Source organism: Kogia breviceps, chromosome 15 (assembly GCF_026419965.1).
Source record: "Kogia breviceps isolate mKogBre1 chromosome 15, mKogBre1 haplotype 1, whole genome shotgun sequence".
In the NCBI taxonomy this organism is placed as follows: domain Eukaryota; kingdom Metazoa; phylum Chordata; class Mammalia; order Artiodactyla; family Physeteridae; genus Kogia; species Kogia breviceps.
In genome coordinates this window covers 10,340,826-10,357,143 of record NC_081324.1, presented here as the reverse complement: position 1 = coordinate 10,357,143, position 16,318 = coordinate 10,340,826, and positions in this window count along the sequence as shown.

Sequence of the window (16,318 nt, the reverse complement as noted above, 5' to 3'; positions counted from 1 at the left end):
ATTCTTATTTCCTGAAATCATTAGACACTTCCTTTGCCCTGTCGGAAGCTCATCCAGTTCTTCCAAAGTTTTGTAATTCTCGTTTTCTGTATTAAATAATATTTTACCTGAAACCTCTAGTGTGCTTCCTGTTTTTACCACTCCTGACAGAAACAATCTGCAAGTGAGTCAGGTAATCTCAACCCTTTCTGATTTGTATTTCTTGTTTTGTTTACCTAATGGTCCCCTACCGACTGCTCTGCTTACTTTGTACTTATCTTTCAAAGCTTAGCTGAAAAGTCACTTCCTTTGGGAGACCCCTGAGCCATCTCTGATATCTGATGAAGATGTTCCCACTTCAGCCTGACTCCATCTCCCACCTCTATACTTTGTTCCAAACATCTGAAGAGCAGGGGCTCTGTCAAACGCAGTTAAGCACTAATTGTTGCATACTTGGCTCTTAAAAGCCAGTGTAGAACAGATGAATATTAGCACACGATGTGAACCTTTCGGGTTATGTCCCAGAATGGGACTGACCCAGGATCTCAGATGAAACTAGAGACAATTTAGCGTGGTGTTTTATATTATGGACTTTGAAGTTACACACACCTAAGGATTGAAACATATCTCTATCACTTGCTGTCTGTATTATGAAGAAAAAAGTATTTCACCTTGTTTCATTATAGTTTTCCTATCTAGGACATAGTACCAGTAAGAATCACTAAATTATAAGATTTCAATGAGAATTAAATGATACAAAGTATTTAACAGAGTGTTTGCACATAGCAAGTAATAATATGGGCTATTATTATTATTACCTGTAGTTCCAGGAATCACTATTCAAATTTGGAAACAAAGACATTTTCAGATGAGTTGCTTGCTATCTTTAGGTCTCACTATTTGTTATCTGAAATTTAGGAATCAAAGACAATGAAACAATACTTTTTGCACTCTAAATAGACTATCTGAACTCAATATTCAAACTTTGAAATGGAATAGATTTGGATTCTGATGGATACACATATATATAAATACACATGTTTGCTGCCATTAAGAATATTGGGAAAATTTGTAAAGGCTTGATGCTAAGCTTTATTCATTTATCAGTATCAGGACTAGTTCTTCTGCAATGAAATAAACCCTACAAGTCATGTATTAAAATTTTTAGAGAAAGAAATTAATGTAGACCAACAAAATGAGATTCCAGAAAAACACAACATATTTTTCCTGCTCTTCACCAACAAGCAAATGAGTATTTGTTTATAGTGCTTCTTTTATGCTCACTGTATCCCATTTTAGTATATATTATAGCATCCAGATTATAATTACATATATAATGATTATATATAATCCAGATTAATATATTTATAGAGCATGCAGGTTAATATGTAACATATATCTTATATATTATAATTATATGCATGGCATCCAAATTTCAAATAGGGATCATTTGAAATCTATAAATGTCACACTATTACTTTCACACAACAAAATGCAATTTGCTTTCAAGCAAAGTCAAGTCACTCAACTTCATGAAATGTAGACTATGCTTTCAAACATAATATTGTGTATGTTTGAGATTGTTCATATAAAAGAGTATTTTCAAAAACTTCACATCTTATTTCTTTTAGTGATTCTTAGAAAACCATTTATGAATGGTTTAATCCAATTATCTTTTGCTAAGTAAAACTTCCATACGTTTAAGAACAGTTCAAACTACCTAGTCAGAGGCAAGATGCTTATAAATAGCTATGTTTTTTTTTTTTTTTTTTTTTTGCGGTATGCGGGCCTCTCACTGTTGTGGCCTCTCCCGTTGCGGAGCACAGGCTCCGGACGCGCAGGCGCAGTGGCCATGGCCCACGGGCCCAGCCGCTCCGCGGCACATGGGATCCTCCCAGACCAGCGCACGAACCCGTGTCTCCTGCATCGGCAGGCGGACTCTCAACCACTGCGCCACCAGGGAAGCCCAATAGCTATGTTCTTATATTCAGCATCCCTTTCTATGTCTGAGTATTGAAATCAGTTGATAACGACAGGCACTTGCATAGTGGTCCTTCTGAAGATGTTGCGCTACGTGGACCTGAGTGTGTGTTAGTCCTGAAACGACAGGCATTTTCTCTCTACCATGCTATGTTGGTAAGTGACTTGTATTTTGCAGTACTTGCCTTTAATATGCTAAATCGGAGGCAGCATTGTTTCTTTAGAACAGATCCGTAACAATGATGCTAAATATTTGTTATGCATATGGTGGATATTATGGCTTCACATATGTTACATAATCTTCTCAACAAAACTATTAAGAAGGTAGTATTATCCTCACTTAAAAGATGAGTTAATTGGTTTACAGACAGTGTTCAATTGTTTGATACCAAAGAAGAGAGTGGGACTATTGATCCAAGTCTTTCTGACGCTGGAACTTGATAGTGATATACACTAACCGGAGAACAATATTTCTCCAAGTACGATACCTGGCTGTACCCTGCAGTTTACAGGGTCTGCCGCCAATCCGCCCAGGTGAGCAGACTGCCTGCCTGTGTTCTCAGCAACCTGCCCAGCGATAGCATTTGGAGGTCACGTGGACAGTATGAAATCAGCCCCGGCGAGAGTATGTCATCACAGAAATAAGTAAACGTTGCAAATCAGGGGTTTTATATTTCACGGTCCCAGTTTATCTGCATACCACTGGCAATGAGTATCCTATGAGCAGGCCGTAAGGTGGGCAAAAATATAAATTCTTCTTGTGTTTTTGAATATATTCACCTTTTATTTTTACCTATAACCATTGGCTCTTTACTAAATCTCAAATTAGCTTTTAAAGCCTACTTAAACCAGATGTTAATTTTTAAGTGCTTAAAGATGTTTACTGAGGATTCGAAATCAATATTCTTTTATGAAGTCTGGCTGTGACGCTTGCTGCTGACGGCTGAATGAACAGAGAGACAAATACAGGAGGAGGAATTCCTAAACATTTCAGGGTTTGCTATCAGTGCTCTGTAATTACAATCTTGAGATGTTCACTAGAGCATTTCTGTTTTTGCTTTGTAAACGATAAATTACCATGGGTTAAATGTAATTATTAAAATTTTAGCGTCGTTATTATCTTTTGCTGATTATACAGTGCGTAATAACCCACATTTGTATCAGTGGTGCTCTGGGCCTACACTTTAACAATTATTAGATTTTAATGTGTATGTGAATTGCAGGTCAAATGTGACTCTTTTATATTCCTATTCCTAAGGTCAGTGTACACCAGACCCTCCCACCCCAAATAGACTGTGTAAAACATAATCATCACTGATTTCTTACTCTGCTGATAGTAAGAAGGAGTGGTCTATGTTCTGAAAGGTATTTTTAGCATTCCCTTAGAGAATGAGATGAAATACTAGCTTCAGGCATATGTGAGAGGTGATCCTGGCCACATCTAGTGGTTCAGAGTTTCAAAGGTAACAATGGCAGAAAAAGGAATATATCTGGGATTAAGGAAGATAAAAACAATATCCCCAATGAGTTGCTCAATTTAATCATTTTGAGTAATATTAAAAAAGAAACTGTCCAGTTTTGATTTCTTTTTTTTAACCAAAAAGTGATATCTACAAAGTTTATGATTGACAAATGTCTGTTCCCTCACATGTGTTGGAAGCTGAGGCACCTAAGCTAGAGGTGTAGTTTAAAGAGGATGCTGCTGTAAGCTAGAAAGAAAAACCAAGTGAAGATATTGTGATGATTATAAACAACGTACTGAATTGTGATAGAGTTTTAACATAAATTGTATTTTTTATATTTGTTTCTCTGAGTACACTGTTTTCACTCCAGGTGATTATCTTATTCATGGTGATGTGAGACAAGTTCATTATCATAAAGTGTTCTAACACTCGTATAGAGGTTGAATGATGACCTCCCAAAGTTGCCCACGTCCAAATGCCCAGCACCTGTGAATGTGTTAGGTCACATGACAGAGAGGAATTAAGGTGGCTCACTAGCTGACCTTAACATGGGAAGATTATTCTAGATTATACTAATGGGTCCAATATAATCACAATGGTCCTCAGAAGTGGGAGAGGGAGGCAGAGAGTCAGCGTCAGGGATATGTGCTCTGAGAAGGTGTCACATCACTGGCCCTTGCTGGCTTTGAAGATGGCGGATCATGAACAAAGGAATGTGGGTTACCTGGAAAAGGCCCGGAGATGGACTTTTCCCTAGAGCCTCTAGAAAGGAGTGCAGGCCTGCTAACAATTTGATTTTTGCCCAGTGAGACCCATTCTGGACTTCTAACCTCCAGAACTGATAATAATTTAGTACTATTTTAAGTCACTACCTTGGTGGTCAAGTGCTATAACAATAATAGGAAATTTGTGTGGGTAGGACGCTAGCAGGAGCAAACGTTCTGAAGTCTTAGTCATTGTATAACTTAGATTGAAGGCATAATTTGTTCGAAGAGGAAAAATAGCAGACTCAATTACTACTAGAACAGAGGGTTGAGGTGGTGAGCAAGGCTGAATCGATGCTAAGACACTTGGTACAAAGGGTTTCAGATTTTCCCAGAGTTGGGCCAGTTCCAGAGTAAGGGGCAGACCTTCCCGCGTTAGCAGAAAAATTATATGGCCCAGCATGCCTGGTCCAACCTGCATGATATGTGCTCTCAGGAGGCTTGGTCTGGCATTACAGAAATGGTCTGTATTCAAAAACAGACTTAAACTTTAAAATTGAATACATGCTAGCCGTTCTTCTAATGTATTTTAACTAATTTGGAAAAGACTTTGCGTTTTGCAGTAGAGAGAAATTAAAATGATTGGTTATCAATATTTACTTGGTTTCTTGAATTTAATGACAGAAAAGCAGCACCTAAGAAATGATTCTTGTCAGCTGATTTGCTTGTTGGTTTTGTCAAAACACTGATAAATGAAATAGCGAATGCTGTAAATTTTCTTTGAAATCCTGTGGCTCTGATGGATTTGATGAATTTATAATTTGAAGCTGTGATAAATCCTAAATGACCAAGCAATTAAAGATATTCTGAAAAGATACAGAACATTACAGGACTGGTGGAATTCCATCAATTCATTCTAGTTATTTGTAAATTCAGTGTACACACTCAAAAAAGAAAGCCAATAATAAGTGACCTGGCACCCATCCAGCTTCTTTGTGTAATAAGCTGAATGGTCCCCTAAAGATGTCTGTGTTCTAATCTCTGGAAACTCTGAATATGTTGCTTTGCAAGACTAAAGCAATTTTGCCTATGTAATTAAAGTCACTGAATTTATTTTATTTATTTATTATTTTAAGGTCACTGACTTTATTTACTTATTTATTTAATATTTATTTATTTATTTGGTTGCACCGGGTCTTAGTTGCAGCAGGTGGGCCCCTTAGTTGCGGCTTTCAGGCTCCTTAGTTGCGGCATGCATGCGGGATCTAATTCCCTGACCAGGGATCGAACCCCGGCGCCCTGCATGGGGCGTGTGGAGTCTTAACCACTGTGCCACCAGAGAAGTCCTCTAAGGTCACGCCTTTAAAAGGTGAGATTATTCTGAATTTCCTGGGTCTCCACGAAGGTCTTTATAAAGAGAGAATTTTCTCTAGTTGGAGTCAGAAAGGTGTGGCAAAAGGAGAGATCAGACAGATTTGAAGCGTGAGAGGCTCTCGTCCCCACTCCTGGCGGGAGCCACGTGGAATGAAGAGGAATGGGGACAGTTTCTAGAAGCAAAGACTGGCCTCTGGCCAGCAGCGAGCAAAAATCGCAGACCTCAGTTCTACAACCTCAATGACTGAAAGAACCTGGAAGCAGATTTCGCCGCCCCCAGACTCCAATGATAAACCAGTTCTGCCAACACCACCTGCAGCCTTGTGAGGCCCTAAGCAGAGAATCCACTCAAACTCACCAGACTTCGGACCTACAGAAGCTGAGAGGTAATACATTTGTGGCATTTCTAAAGCACTATGTTGGTGGGAAGTTGTTAAAGCAGCAAAAGCAAAAGAAATAACCTTGCTTCAGGAAGCAGGCACGGCATGCGGTCAGCAGGATTCCAGAAAGCACTTGGCTTGGAGGCTGCATCAGATGCCCTGTCCGGGGTACAGCTGGGAGGAGCGGGGAGAGGAGACGATGATTATTTTCCTCTCAACTCGAAGCACTGCCTTTGAATTCTTGGGGACATTAACTACAAAGCTAAAAATCACATCAATTCAAAACTTGTAGTTCAGTGTGTAACGGTGCCCTAGGTCTTGGATTCATCTCTCATCCTACTATGCCACCTGGCTGCTCCTGAACCCGGGCTGCAAAGTGTAACTTTAAAATTCACAGTATTCTGTTGCCATGAAATGTGTTACAGGAGACGTTGCAGAATTATTTGTTGAATGCTGCTGGTCTCCGACAATTTACGTTCCGACTCATACCTCACCCCTAAATTGTTCCCTTCACGGGGCTTCTCTCGTGATTTTAGAAGATTTGGTTTTTATTTGAATAAATACTGCAAGAAACCTTGGTGCAATCTGATTATAATGTTTCCTGTCAGATATCTGTAAAAGACTTCTTAATTTGAAAACTGACTACTTTTTCAAAAAGGTGTGTTATATCTGAAACATGTACGGGAGTATCACTGGCTTGCTAAATTCTGTGAAAAACATTCCTTTGCCTACTTTTCTGCCTCTAATGATTTCCTCTAAAGTTCCCATATCTCTTCGCATATATCCCCTCCCTGATTTTCTCCCCCTGCCATGTTTTATTGTGATCCTTTAAATGCAAGTCACCAGACCCTGTGGTTAAATGGCATCCTGTCCTAAGAATTTAAAGACCTTTCAGTAGCTATCAGAGTAACGGCAAATGAAATGATACATTTCAGGGTTGCTGTGGACTACATTAAAATTTAGTGTTCGTTATTGGTCTCTCCCAAGATCCCGAGTTCCATTGAATCATTTGATTCTGCCCTTGTAGTTTCGTTAACAATGCAAAAACTTTGTTTCAAACATCTCTTGTCAGCATCTTTAAGTATCATGTTAATGGCCAGACACCATCTGAATATCAGAGAAGACAACCTCTGATGAAGGCAGGGTTTATCCCTCAAGATGAATCTGTCTCCTTTCAACCTGGCCTCCTGAAATGGATGCAGACTACTTTCCATCCAAGAAGCCTGTCCTCTGAGCATGCTTTCTCTAATAGAAGGACTTAAGGTACTTATATGATACAGTGTTTGTGTCCTAGCCTATAAATATTTTAGAGAAAATTTGGAATATAGAAAATTTGAAAAAGAAATGAAAAACAATGCATTATTTCTTTGCCTAAAAATAACTACCGTCGTCAGTTTGGTACACGTGTCTCCAGTAATTATATATAACGCAGATCATGCTGTGTATGTAGGTTTTCAGTATCTTTTATTTTGCCTAACATAATGATATTCTCTTTTTAATTAACCTTACAAAGTAAAATGTGAATTGACCATCATATGGATTGACACAATTTGTTGAACCGCTTCTCCATTACTCAATTCAGCTATCAAAGTTGTGCTACTGTAAATAATAACATTGAAATACATGATTTTTGCATATAAATTCTTCCCCTACCCTTGGTAGACTGCTCGAAGTCTATACAACCTATGAAAGTTCATGACACATACAGCCAATTTCCTCCCAACTCTGGGAGAAAGCATCATATAAATATGTCTCCATCATGTAATATCAATATTATCCTTCAATCCTGCCAACTTGATAAATAGTATCTATTATTTTAATTTGTATTGCTTTGATTTCTAGTAAAACAATGTTTTCAATCTATGATTCATTATCTTTAAAGAATTGATGATAATCTTCCTCTTATGTTTACCTGACAGTTTTATTTAAATAATTTAATCTTCCTATTTAAGACTTCATGATATCATGTGTCTCTCCAGCACAGTAATTTTTGCTCTAATATGTATTATTCATTCTTAATGTCTTTTTCACTAAACTGTACTGCTCTATACTTTAAAGCGTCAACTATGACAGGTTTGTTCATCCCGAGTAGGTATGAGTTTTACTAGTTCTCTTTAAGCAAATACATAGAAAGTGTACAGATGCCCATGGATATTACTATGGCACAGCTGGAAGCATTAGTGACCGCCTGATAAAGAATAAACCAGAATGTAGGTTTAGCATTGTCCAAACCAATTGCAGTTAAATTTTTGCAAACACATCTCACCCTGTGAACATACTTGGGGCTTTTCCAAGTCCTGGGTAGGGTTCATGCAAATGAGGGGGCTCTGAAGTTAAAGCCTTAGTACTTTCATGATAAATCCATGTCGGCCCTCACCATCACAGGCCCACTGCAAAGCTCAGTGCCGGGCATGTTTGCAAATCATGGAAACTAGGAGAGAAACTACTGGATTAGCGAGTTCAAGGATGTTCTCGCTGAAGAGGTGACACTGAGTTTGAGAACGGAGGAACATAAGGCAAAGACAGAGGAAACTCAATCTCATTGGAAGAAATAACACTAGTAAAAGGCACACAGCAGGTATGAGCTTGGAAACTTAGAGGGGCTTAATAAGAGATGGGGAAAAAATGCAGTAGAAGAGGAAAAACAACGAGACGAGGCACGTCCTTGCAGGTAACATAAGGATCATGGATTTTCCAAGTAAGCCATTGGGTGGTGCTAAGCAAGGAGTGAAAGGATGTGATATGAAGTTTATAAATGTGACTCTAATTGTTTCCTTCAGAGAGAGATAGGTGAGACATGAACAAGGACCACAGACACTGCAATAGTCCAGCTGGAAATGATGACACCTGAGGATCAATAGAAAAATAATCATATGAATCTCTACAGTTTAACACCAACCTAACCATGTGCACTGACAACCGTGCACTCCCACCGTGCTAGGGGCTGGGGCAGAATGAAGCATGTCATTCATACATTCATGAAGTACAGACACATATTATAATTCGGATGAACCTCAAAACATATTACGCTAAATGAAAGAATTCTGTCTCAAAAGGTTATATATTGTCTGATTCTCTTTATAGAAATGTTCACAACATGCAAATCTATAGAAAAACCCCCCAAAATTAGCTGTCTAGAAATGAATGTGAAAATTGAGTGGCTGCAAATGGACACGGGAATACTTTGGAGGTGGGGTAGGCTGGTGATGGAAAGGTTGTAAAATTCGCCTGTGAAGATGGTTTCCCAGCTCTGTAAATTTACTAAACTTCATTGAATTGTACCTTTACATTGAATGAATTTAATGGCATATAAATTATACCACAGTAAAGCTGTAAGAAGAAAAATGTTAAATACATGGGTTCTGGGCTGAATGTCTAAATGTGGAGTTTTCAACACGAAATGGTCTATCAGTCAGGATTCAGTCAGGGAAATGGAAATCCATTTGGAAACTCGAACAGAGGGAATATAGTAAGTTACAAAGGAGAGAGAAGGTCTTGGAGAAAGGGTTCCTACCCCTGGTACGGGAGGGTGTTCAATGTGGCGGATTCTGAGAAGGACCAAAATTATCTGAGGGTTAGCTTTGGACTGAGTTGCTGGGGTGATGTGAAGAACAGCAAAACCCCCTTTTCTCATCTTCTAATGTTTTCTTTCTGGAGACCACTAAGGAGGCATCTAACAGAGGTCTAAGGACTGTTTTTTTTGTAAAGTTCTGGTCCTGTCCTGCAATTTCACAGCCGAGAGATAATAGGTAAATATTCTTCACATATGTTGTTAAAAGGGCAAGATGCTCAAAATACTCAAAATTTCAAGATCAAGTAGAAAAGGCAGGCCTAGAAAAGTAAATTTTTAGGAGAAAACACAAGGAACACATAGCTCGTTTTATTCAAGCCAAGAAGGGAGTGACTGTTGAGTCCAATGGCGCCGAGAAGCCCAGTTAGGTCAGAGGAACAGAATAACTGGATTTGGCCACATGCAGAGTACCAATAGCATTACTAAGGGCAATCTTAGTGGAATGCTAGGAAGTCAGCAGATACTGGAGTGGATTAAACAATGGTCGTGAGAGATGTGAACTTTAAAATTGAGTAAGTTTGCATAGCAAGAGTTGTCATTAGACTTTGATGAGGAAAGAGAGCTTTTGGTGTAGTTATAAGTATATATGGAGTCATGGAGGTTTTTATTTTGTATTGACCTAATAATAATGACTGATGTTTATTGAGGGCTTCCTACGTGCCAGACACTGTACTGTTTTCCCATGCATCAACCCACTTGAATCTTGCAAGGACCTCATGGGTTAGAGACAGCCATCCTGTTTTACAGATGAGGAAACGAAGGCACAGAGAGTCTGTCACTTTTCCAGAGGCACAGAGAACATGGGGGATGATTAATCTTTGAGATTAGAAGAGGTTCTCTCTCTGCAGAAATGAATGGAGAAGAAATTGGATCCAGGGGCGGGTATGAAGCAAGGGGAAGTTTTTATCTCTATTTACATAATTGCCATTTCTTTGAGTGAGACACTGTTTTAACCCCAATTTCCTCGCCATGCCCTCACACGAACCTGTTCAAGCCTTGCACATTCCAGCTTTGGCAACCCTGCTGACAGGATTCCTGATTTCATCGGCTCGAACTGGAGTCACTTTCTAAGACTTAGTCTCAGCCTCATCTTCACCCCAAAACCATGGAAAACCAGACTCACAGGGAACCCTTTCTGCACTGAACCTCAGCCTCATCCCACCCACTACTGATTCTACTGCTTTCCTTTTCTCACCATCATGACATTTTGAGTCTTTCTTCCCGCTGAAGATGCTAGATCATTATTGCTCCGAACAGTAAGCAAAAATGATTTCCTGTTGGAATGAGTAGAAATAAAGGTGAATCTAATATAAAAATACAATACTTGTTTGCTTAAATGACCCGTAGCTACTGAAATTTATTTTATAGCTACAGGGCCTGTAGTTTCAGAATAAAATTGGCATATGCAGTTCACACATAACAGTACAAGTGAAAGGATAATGGATGTAATGGGGGTTGCGTGGTTTTCATATTCATATTTGTGCCTGCATCTACAACTAAACTAGAACAAAAGTTTTACTTCCAGAATATGAATATAAACAATGTATAATTATCATGACCTCTGTACATACCAAAGTACAACTTTTATATCCAAAGTGTACTATTGAATATTTTTCTGCCCATTGACTTATTAATGCTAAATATTTCAATGGTATTTATTTATTCCTTGACTCTTTCTAAAACACATTTCAACTCATGTTTTAACAAGAAGCTAAAAATAAAAAATCAGGACGAAGAGAAACACGAAGAATGCAAATAAATCACCTAAAAGTAATATTTACTTTCAGAGACTGAGTTTTACATTTGATTCTGAGCCTCTTTGGATTCTAGGCAGTAAGGGAAACATGATGTATATCAGAAACTGCTTTTCCTTATGCATTAAATACGGAAAAGGAAAAAAATCAAATGAACTTTTTATTATTTTTCTAAATGTGGAAATTCAGCTTTTTAGAAAGGCACAGCTTTCACTTAATATAGACCAACATAACTTACTCTAAGTATCTGCATGAGAACTGTATACTTATTTTGTGACCGATCTCATTCTTTATGACATGCACCCAACCCGGGAAAAGGGGCCTGACAGTGATGACGCAGAGACAATACAGGAAGTAGGAGTGTAATTTTCCCCCTAAAAAAAGTCATACTAAATATTATGTCTTGACAGAGTATAATTCTCTAAATTTCCTTCTTTAAGACTGAGGTTTATAGAATATTGTGCAAGATGCTAGAGTGCTTTGGGAGAAAAAGAAAATTAAGGCCCTGAATTTTTCATTTGAAAGGCATCTGCTGAAGCCCGAGCTCCAGGGAGATCTCCCCTCCCCTTTCTGGGGAAAAGGACAGACAGCAGTTCCTAAGTAAAAAGTACAAGCTGTACAATCACCTGCAGCCGTTCAGGGCAGGAACTTTGAGGAGCACTTAATAACTCAGGCGATTAAAAATCACTATGCCTTCATCACCCAAGAGATCATGTGCTCTTGAAAAGGGAAAAGAGAATGCCACTGGATGATGATTATGACAGTGATGCAACAGAGTATTTAGAGCATTGGTCCAAGCCTCAGAACAGCCCACTGGCGCATCTCCCGAGCCTTGTGAGCCTTGTGGGTCACAGTCTCCCATTAGCAGAACTCCGTGACAACCATTCCTCCCTCCTCTACCGCCATGGACAGAAAACATGTTCTTTTACTAAACAGAACTCATAAGGAAATGCCATGATGCATGGAAATCATATTCTTGATCAGTCCAGTTTATTTGAAGACTACTTTTCAAACTACAGCAAGGGCAGTGTAGTTCATCCACTAGGTATAGGTTCTCTGTTGCCTAGATAGCTGCCTGCGATCGATCCCACCATCCTCTCCTTCCTGGGACACCTGAGCAAAGTACTGCCCTTCTCAGGTCCTTTATTTCTCTACCTTTAAAACAGGGCGAAGGCTAGAAACCTATCTCATAGGGCTTTTGGAGGTTTAAATGGATAATGAATGTAAAGACTTGGAACAGTGCCTGGTTAAGTGTAAGCTTTCAGTTAATGACAGTAAATTCCATACCGCTGGATAGGGATAAGATTCATAAATGTGGAAAGCCATTCCTGAATTCTGGGAATACGTAAAATTCAAGAGAAGGCCAAGAATTACCTGATAGGACCTTTGCCACATCAAGTACAAGGGGGACAGGAAAGCTTTAGTTTAGCAAGGTTCTGTCTTGCTAAGGTTTGATTAATTAACTGACACCATAACCTGGCCTTTTATGAGTGATAACATATCACCTACTTTCCTGCAGTATCTTAAGAATATCTAAGAATAATAGAATTTTCTTGTGGTCTAAGACGTAGGCAGCATTTGTAGCACAGGGGTAGGGAACAAAATAACACAGATGGTTGTTAGAAAGATATATAGGTCTCAGCTTCGTTTAATTTACTAAATCATCAAGTGCCTTCCTGCTATAGATTAGTTTGTTTGCTCTTGTCATTTTCACTCATTAGTGTGAAGTGTGTCATTAGTGGAAAGGATGATTTATGATGATACTACACAGAGTAATTAATATGCATACATAACATAAAGTAAGTATTTGAGGCATTCTGACTATCTCAATCAACCTTAAGGAAACAAAGCATAATAGGCCTTTAATCAGCCTCATCCATAACTCTGATTATAACCAAACAATACTCTGCGAGAAAAATATCCAAGTATTCACTTTAGAATTGGGGAGATATTAAGTCTTAACTTGGGTAATTTGTTTAAGAGTGTGATATTTCTAGTTTTTAACCTGTCTCGTTTCTTATTATGGGAAGTATGACAAATGAAAGAAGGTTGCTACTCCACTGAATCCTTTCAAAAGTTTTACAAGTTAAGAGAGAATGCAAAAGTCTTTGTGAATGGAAATGTTTAGCTCAGCATTTAAAATCTTCCCCGTTGGGCTGTAGATGACAGCGCCAGCTTTGAAAGGGGAAAAGCACAGTTTTCTTTCGTTCAGCAGCTCTTCAACTTTTTGATGCTAGATTGAAACACATTTCAAACTGCTTCATGAGAGATTAGGTTTCATTATAGGGAAGAATTTTCCTGAGAATTTAGGATGGTTAAATGGGAGATAGCTTCTTATTTTTAACATGATTGAACGGTGCATTTCCCTTGTTGTGGAGAAAGGTCAGAGCCCCTCAACACCAGCTGGGAGAAGTCCTAGCTGTCCTGCCTCAAAGCTCCCCGCCACAGGGCCACTGAGCCCTTCCTGTGCCGGCGTCTCAGCTTGGCTTCTTTGCCATCCAAGTCGGCTTCCACCCTCTCCCGGGCACAGGAGGACATGACCCCAAGATAGCCCCTCACCAATAACCTGGGTGCTGATCTGCTCTCAAGAGTCAGCTCCCAAGAACACTCAGCCCCTGTGCTGCAGCACAAAGAACACTTTGGAGCTATTTGCTTATTTTTTTGTGTAAGTAAACGTTTTTGAAGAAAGAGACAAAAGTGAGCAAATAGTAACGGTACGGATCAGTGACTTTTCAACAAGCTCACACCCCACTCCACACACGACCCTGAAGAGGAAACAGAACGTTACCAGGGGCCACGAGTCCCCTCCTCTCAGGGTCCTGGTTATTCTGGCTTCTAACACAGTTTGGTCCATCTTCGGACTTGATATAAATAGAACCATGCAGTCTGTGTGCTCTGTGACTTTTGGCTTCCCGCACTCCACACTGAGTTTGTGAGAGCCATCCATGTTTGGATAAACGTGTAGTTTATTTCATCATTGCAAGACAGTATTGGCTGTACAAACATGTCACACATTATCCATCCGTTTAGGGCCTTTTCTTTTTTTCTTCCCAATTTGGCTGCTAGGAATAGTACTGCTAAGAATGTAATTGTAAATGTCTTCTGATGAACATATGTGTGCATTTCTTTTGAATATCCTTGTTATCGTAAGAGAACTGCTAGTGCATAAGGAACATATATATTTTCAGATTTGTAGATGGTGCTAGTCTTCCAACGTGGTCAGGACAGTTCACATTTCCACTAGGAGTGTACTGTGTGCTTCTACTCACTTGCTCACAATTGGTATATTGTGCTTCTTTCGGCCTTTCAGGTGGATGTATGGTATTACTGCATTATGATTTTAATATGCATTTCACTGACAATCATGAAATTGAGCACAGTTTAATACATTAATTGGCTTTTACATATTTTCTTTGGTGAAATGCATATTCAAATTTTATTTTTTAAGTTATTTTCTCTCTTTTCTGACAGAGTTTTAGGAGATATTATGTGACTTCATTGAAGTCATTGTTGAATATGTATTTCTCAAATATCTCCTCCTACTCTGTGGCTTATATTTTTATTCACTTAGCAGTAACTTTTTTTTTTCTTTTAAGAAGATGTTGGGGGTAGGAGTTTATTAATTTATTTTTAAATTTTATTTTTGCTGTGTTGGGTCTTCGTTACTTTGCAAGGGCTTTCTCTAGTTGTGGCGAGCGGGGGCCACTCTTCATCGCGGTGCGCGGGCCTCTCACTATCGCGGCCTCTCTTGTTGAGGAGCACAGGCTCCAGACGCGCAGGCTCAGTAGTTGTGGCTCACGGGCCTAGTTGCTCCGCGGCATGTGGGATCCTCCCAGACCAGGGCTCAAACCTGTGTCCCCTGCATTAGCAGGCAGATTCTCAACCACTGCTCCACCAGGGAAGCCCCACTTAGTGGTAACTTTGAATGATCAGAGTTCTTAAACTGAACCCAATCCAATTTATATTTTTTCCATATAGTTAATTATTTTCATGTTCTAATTAAGAAATTTTGCTATCTGGACACTAAGATTTTTCTCTTATTTGCCTGTAAAATCTTTATCATCATCATCAACCTGTCACATATAAATCAACACTCAGTGCAGAGTTACATATTTTTTGTGATGTGAAGTGGGGTCCATATTTATTTTTCAGGAAGATCATAAATTAGATGACTGTATAAGAACGGGTCTGTTTCTGGACTCTATACTATTTCATTCATATATTTATCTACGCTTCATCCACAATATGTCTTAATTACTATAGCTTTATAATCAGCCTTGACATATGGCACTGTAAGTGTTCCAGTTTTGGCTCCTTAAAGATTTTAATTTTTTTGGACTTTGGATCCATGTATCTCATTTCTCTATTTCCACAAAATGAAGAAACAGTGCTGGGATTGGGATTGGATCTTTAGATAACTTAGTGACAAGTGACAACTTTATAATATTGAGTCTTCCAATCCATGACCACTGGAATGTCCTTCCTTTTATTTAGATTTTATTCAGTTTCTCTCAGTTATACTTGCAGCATTTTTAGATTTATCTTTGATATAATTTTTTATGCTTTTCTGAATAGTATCACTGAAAATCTGATTTTCTTTTTTCCTGGTGAGTGACTTTTTAAAATTTTCCTATTGACTTTGTATCCAACTTCTTATGAGGTTCACTTATTAATTCTAAGATTTTTGCCTTTAAATTAAAAAAAGTTACCATATATTATTTTTCACTGTAAAATATACTTTATGTTATTTTCATCTTGGTGAATAGGGCCCTTTGGGTCAAAACAGTGCACTGTTGTGGGTTCCACTGATGAATGCAGTTAGTGTTGGTATTGGACATGCTTGAATTGTGAACATTCATAAAATCCAGAGTGCACTGTGAACAGGAAGAGACATATGTAGAGAAATGTTCAGACACATGAATTATTCCTCAACCTGTCTTCCAGTCCCCTCAGGAGTGGTCCCAAAGGCAGCAAGAGAGCATCACGGGAGGAGCTGAGGAAATCACTGCCTTTGATTAAAGGCTGAAAATGCACAGGTGAGGTAAATTCTGGTAAAGTTTAGTCTGATTTCCCCCTCTGCTGCAGGCATCCCGTAAGGATATTAAACTCAGAG